The sequence below is a fragment of the Rattus rattus genome, chromosome 4 (genome assembly GCF_011064425.1).
Source record: "Rattus rattus isolate New Zealand chromosome 4, Rrattus_CSIRO_v1, whole genome shotgun sequence".
Lineage (NCBI taxonomy): Eukaryota > Metazoa > Chordata > Mammalia > Rodentia > Muridae > Rattus > Rattus rattus.
In genome coordinates this window covers 98,090,665-98,097,130 of record NC_046157.1, presented here as the reverse complement: position 1 = coordinate 98,097,130, position 6,466 = coordinate 98,090,665, and the positions used below count along the sequence as shown (strand labels likewise).

The window sequence follows — 6,466 nt, the reverse complement described above, 5'->3', positions numbered from 1 at the left end:
CTCTCTCTCTGTGTGTGTGTGTGTGTGTGTGTGTGTGTGTGTGTGTGTGTGTGTGTGTGTGTGTGTGTGTGTGTGTTGTTCCAGACTGGGTTGTGGGGAGGGAGGCAGTTAGTGGGTTTTAGCACCTTTCCTGACAGAGGTAGATTTGAAGTGCTTTACAGACCTGGTCTGGAGAAGAGAAGCCTGAAGAATTGCTGGAGCTAAAAATCGATTGACTCAGTTATCTTTGGTGAGTTTTTTCATTTTTTATTTTATTTTTTTTTATTGTTTCCTCCAACTTGAAGATTGAAGTGTTGGAATTATGGAAATAAAGGTCCAGTGTCCTCGATTTTTTTTTTTTAACATTGCCATTAATAATCAACTGGAGGAGTTGTCTTTGAATTAATTTCTGATGTGTGTCCCGAAACATGTGAGAACTTTCGTTGTCTTTGTACAGATGAACAGTGGACAGGGAAATCAACTCAGAAACCATTACAAGAGCTGTCTCTTTCATAGAGCTGTCAAGGATTTCATGGTTCAGGGTGGTGACTTCAGTGAAGGGAATGGAAGAGGAGGAGAATCTATTTATGGAGGATTCTTTGAAGATGAGTTCTGCTGTTAAACACAACAAAGAGTTTCTCTTATCAATGGCTAAGAGAAGGAAGGATACAAATGGCTCTCAGTTCTTTATAACAACGAAATCAACTCCTCATTTAGATGGACATCATGTCTTTGGGCAAGTGATCTCTGGTCAGGAAGTTGTGAGGGAGATTGAAAACCAGAAAATGGATGCTACGAGCAAACAGTTTGCTGAGGTTTGGAGACTCGGTTGTGGAGAGCTGATTCTGAAGTCTAAGGTTAAAAGAGAAGAAAAGAAAAGGCACAAATCATGATCATTGTCATTGTTGTCCAGTGATTCAGATAGCTCAAGTAATTCTCAGTCCTCCTCTGATTTTTCTGATTCTGAAAGTGCTTCTGAAGAAAAATCCAGAGAAAGGAAAATTTCCCAAAAAGCAAAGAAGGAGAAGAAGTGAGAGAAAAGCAGGAAAAGCTCATCTAGTGAAAGTGAAGCAGAAAACGCTGATGCACAGGCCACTCTACGGTCAGTTCAGAAGAGATTCCACTTATACCGGAAACTAGATTCCTAATGAGGAAAAGTCCTCCTAAAGCTGATGACAAGGAAAGGAAAGAGAGAGAAAGAGAGAGAGAGAGAGAGAGAGAGAGAGAGAGAGAATAATCCTAACTCCCAGCCTGCTTCATACCAGTGAAGATTCTTAGTTACTAGGTCTGGCAGGAAAATCAAGGGAAGAGGACCAAGGTGTGATCAAACACCTTTCAGATCCAGAGCCAGGAATTGATTCAGACAAAGTGAGACTCCTCCACATTGGAGACAAGAGATGCGGAGAGATCAGAGAATGAGGGTGTCAAGTGATGAAAGATGGATCAAAGGGGATGAGAGTGAGTCAAATGAAATAAAAGAAAACCGAAGGAGCCCAGTTAGAGTAAAAGAGGAAAAAAAATAAGAGAGCACAGACACATGTCTGAGAGTCCAAACAGAAAAAGAGAAAAGGAAAAGAAAGTTAAAGACCATAAATCTGGAAGCAGAGAGAGAGAGAAAGAGAGAGAGAGAGAGAGAGAGAGAGAGAGAGAGAGAGAGAGAGATCAGAAGAAACTCAGGAAAAGATGATAAATATAACAGAAACAAAGTGAAGAAAAGGGGCAAATCCAAGAGTAGGAGCAAGAGCAAGGAGAGATCCAAGAGTAAGGAGTGAGGCTCGAAGTACAGTAGACATGAAGACAAGAGGGTGAGGCCCAGAAGTAAAGAAAGGGATCACGAAAGTACTAAAGAAAAAGAAAAACAGTTGGATTCTAAAGGGAAATATCAGGAAAGGAGTAGAAGCAAAGAGAATTCCAAACAGGTAGAATCAAAAGGTAATGAACACAATCATAGCAAAAGTAAAGGACACGCAGAGTCGAGGAGTAGAGAACGGGGTCTAACTAAAAGCAGACACAGTTAGAACAGTAGAACAAGGGAGCGGAGTAGAAGTAGGGACAGGAGCTGAAGAGTGCAGTCCAGAAGCCATGACAGAGATTGCAGCAGAAGCAAGGAGTACCATAGATACAGAGAACAGAAGTACAGGAGGAGAGGAAGGTCACAAAGCTGGGATCGAAGAACACCAGGACGATGGAGAAGTAAAGATAGGAGAAGAAGGAGGGATTCCTGGGGCTCAGAGAAAGAAGAAAAGTCAAGGTAGAAAGACAGAAAAATATAGACGCCAAGACAGTAAGAGTTCACACAGAAAAGAAAATTCTGAGGACGCAAAAAGAATGTACTCTAAAAGTCACGATCATAGCAGCTCAATAATAACAGGGGGGAAAAGGCTGATAGAGACCAAAGTCCAGTGTCCAAAACAAAACAAAGCAGTCAGGACAATGAAGCGAAGTCCTCCATGTTAAAAAATTAAGAGGACGAGAAGACCAGATTCCCAGTGGAAAAAGAAAACCAAAAATCAAAGGGTCAAGAAAACGACCATGTACATGACAAAAATAAAAAAAAATGTGATCTTGAATCAAGCTCTGGAACAGATGAAGACAAAGTGGATGAGTGAATTGTGTAGACTTACTTCCTTCCGGTCTCAAATTTTAAGTTTTCAAGACTTACTGTCGAACCTTCCTTTCTTGTTGTTTTCATTCTTTTGGAGTTGTTTTATGTTTGTGTACCCCCTTCCCCCATTTTTTTTAAAATGTGGACTTGAGTAAGTTGATCTTTTGGTAATCTGCTACCTGGATAATTTGTACTGCTAAAGTTTTAATAGACTTGAAATGAAAAGAAAAACCCAAATCAAAGCAAGAACAAAAACAAAAACAAAAATAAAAAAATCTAGGAGAAGGCCTGATTTGTAAGTGTGCACTTAACTGGTATTTTCCAAAGTGACCTGTTAAAGTAAAAATTGCCACAAATTAGTTAAAAGGAGGGTGTCTGTCTGTCTGTCTGTCTGTCTCTCTGTGTATTTATCTGTGACGTGTGTGTGTGTATGTGTGTGTGTGTGATGTGTCATGTCTGTGTCTGTGTCTGTCTGTCTGTCTCTCTCCCTCTCTTTGTGTGTGTGTGTGTGTGTGGTGTCTCTTTCTGTGCATGTTGTGGTATGCTATGTTTTGAGATATGGTTTTCATCATATAATCTGGGCTGGCTTCTAACTCACAGTCCTCTTGCCTCAGCCTCTTCAGAACTGAGTTACAGCAGCTGTGCACCACCATGCCTGGTGTTTGGTGACGAGGCTGTCACAGATTCTGATCATGCTTTTCCCCCCTCCCCTATCTGCCTACCCATCCAACTTTATGTTCTTTCTTTCTTCTTTTCTCTTAAGAACAAAAACAAACAAAAAGCAAAAAAAGTAAAATGAAAAAAAAAACCCATAAAAATAGCCAAAACAAAAACTGCACAAAAATACCATTGAGTTTGTTTTGTGTTGGCTAAGTACTACTGGGCATGGAGCCTCCCGGGAAAGTGATTGGTAGAACCAGCGAGACTTTGCTAGAGAAAGCTCATTCTCCTTTGCCATAAGGGAGTTGAGTGAGGACTGATCTATGAGAGCGGAATGTGACTAGGAGCCATTTTATTGCTAGGCTCCTTGAGTGGAATAATAGAAGTCTTTCCCCTAGGCCTGTGATTTATTTGGTCTCTTGTGTACACTAGCAGTGCCAGGCATGGGCTGCATTTCATGGAGTGGGCCTTTAATCCAATTTAAAAAGTGGTTGGTTACTCACATAACGTTTGTGTCATTGTTGCCTCAGCATGTCTTGTAGACAGGTTGCTGTTGTAGGTCAAGGGTTTGTAGCTAGGTGGCATTAATAATTACTTTTCTCTTCCAGTAGCATGCAGAGTATCTTTCAGTACCATGAATGCTAGCAAATAGAGTTGAAATGTCTCCTTAGGCACCTGAACTAGAAATTTCTGGTTTCTCTGGAAACTCAGCTGTGTCATTTTTCTGGAAGTTGTCTTGAGAGAGGATGTTTTGCTGAAGCAGACACATGAGAGGGCATATGATGTTTTGCTGGAGTGAATGCTTGAGAGGGTGGGGCACACGATGTTTATAAAGAATATAAATATAACCCCACAGACAGGGAGTGGATGCTCTTGCACTGCTATGCCCTGCATAGCTTTGCTGGTCTTTGCTATTTGCTAGTCTTCATTTTGTAGAGCAAAACCACCAAAGAACTTCTCGTGGTATTCCGGCTGATACTTGCCAGTTCTGCTGACTTGTGCGAATTCAGTGGAGCCTTGTGGTTTCTGCTGGATCGAGCCACCGCTACTGATACATGTTTGTTGTTTGCTATTGGACTGGACTGCTGGTATCCTGACGACACAGACTGGAATTGCCCATCAGAACTACTTCTAAACAGGTCCACCACCAACCTCTTTCCTATTAACTATCTTTCTCTGCTAGAAGGGAGGTTGAAATATTTAGGAACCCTAATTAAAGTAGGCTTTGAAAATTCTAAGGCCACAAGCAGCAGCTCGGCTTCTCTGATCAATGACACTAGTAAGTGTTGTTTGTCTTCAGGAATAGGGCGTTATCAACAGTTTGTGGAAAGTAGCCAATAATCAAGGCAGGAGCCTTGATGTTTGTGTTGTTTCTCGAGACCCCCTTAGGCCTGTGACTCAGCAATATGTAACCTATTCCTGGCACTTACTTGGTGACTCTATTTGGTTCATTGCATTTTATATAGGAAGCTTCTACCTCATATGTTTCCATATGGCTTTTCAAGTGGCAGGTTAGTCCCATATTCCCTCTTTGTGTTTCTCTCTCACCCCTCCCCCTTGTCTCTCCATTCCAACTCTTGTACTTTCCTTTTTGCATGCTGCAGTGTATTGATCTGAGCATTGGTGCCACCAAAGAGCTCTGCCCAATCTAAGAGTCACTGGTCGCTCCTCTCTCCTCTGCAGCCGAGCTGCCTGGGAAAGAGGTTTTTCCTCCTTCACTTCCTATCCACCCACCAAGTTTGTTATCTTTTGTCACAGGGTTTTAGCATCCAGCATGGCAAAGAACTCTTTGCCTCTCAGAATCAATAATTGGCTTTGTCATGGCTGACTGCTGCTCCGTGGGTGGCAGTTTATTGGATTATCTCTAGGCATTTGATTCTGCCACCCTTTCCTCCCTTAAGGTCTCTATTCTGTTGTCTTCAGTCTCTGATTTTTCTTTGTATGCCTCACATTGCTCCTTCTTATTCTTTTGATGTTGAAGCATTAAAACTTACCGGGGTCAGACGCTTCTGTCATGTGACTTCACTGTGGGATATCTGACCAATCCTGACTTCTGAACTGTATTCACATGTCCATCTCGTTCTGCTAAGGGGACTGTATTCTCCAAAGGTCTCTTGGTTTAGACCTTTGCGAGGCTTCAGGCTCATTTCTCTGTTTCCACATTAGACTATCCCACAGGCATTTCAAACCCAGCGTGTTCAAAGGAAGATCACTTTAGAATCTGCCTTCGGATCTACTACCTTCTTTTCTTCTAGTCAAGAAGATTGTGTCTTACCCCAGTGACCAAGTCAGAAACAATTACGCTTTCTTTCCAATCCTCCCATCATATTCTCTTGGTTTTATGTTTAATATTTCTCAAACACATCCTTTCTAGCCATTTCCTCCCTCTCTGTTCTCTCAGGAAAATAGTGTTGTGGTAACATTCAAAATGGATCGGCGACTACCAGTACCCGCGAGTTCCCACTCCAGCTGTCTCTGTCAGCCACTTTCTCACACTGTCCCCTTGTGCCTGACATGCACTTCCAGTTCTGTGGGCTGTTTTAACATGGCACCATGCCACGCTAGCCCCAGGCGTTCTATAGCTGCCCTCTCCAGGCTGCCTCTCTGCCCGCCGGGAACTTTCCTCACATCCTCTGTAGCCCGGTAAAATCAAAGTTCTAGAAACGTGTAATTTATCAATCAGATTTATATGTTAATATAAATCCACAATACATCCACACAATAAATTCACTGCCAATTAATAAAAATATAAATTGCCCACCTAGACAAGATAAGATTGACCTAGTCCACCTGGGTCTAGATCATCCTGCTCCATCGTCTCCATCTTGCTTTTCCCCACTTCTCCTCCTCTCTCCTGCCTAGACTTTTCCCCGCCTACCCCTCCTTCTCATCCAATGATTGGCTTCGCCTTATCCTGGACCTGCCTTGGCGCATAATGACATCATCCTACAAAATAATATCATTTTCAACTCCTTCATCCAGTAAATTCTTCCAATACCTTCAACAGCCATTTGTTGTTGAAGGTGTGATCTCCAACCAGGGCTATTGTGTTTGGGCGCTGGGTTTATTCTCTCTTGGGTACTTTCTCTTAGTGTATTTTTACCGACCTTCTAACTGCACGTTAGACGTCTAAACCTTAATGGATCTTCCTCATTACTGATTCAGTGCACACCGGAGTCTCGCTCACTCCACCATTCTTCAGGCTGGATTTCAGTCAGGTGT

At 42.3% G+C, this 6,466-nt stretch overlaps 1 pseudogene; it reads left to right on the top strand.

Annotated features, from left to right (window-relative positions):
* The first annotated feature begins 301 nt into the window (after positions 1-301).
* On the top strand, positions 302-2,588 carry LOC116898451 (annotated as a pseudogene).
* The last annotated feature ends 3,878 nt before the right edge of the window (positions 2,589-6,466 follow it).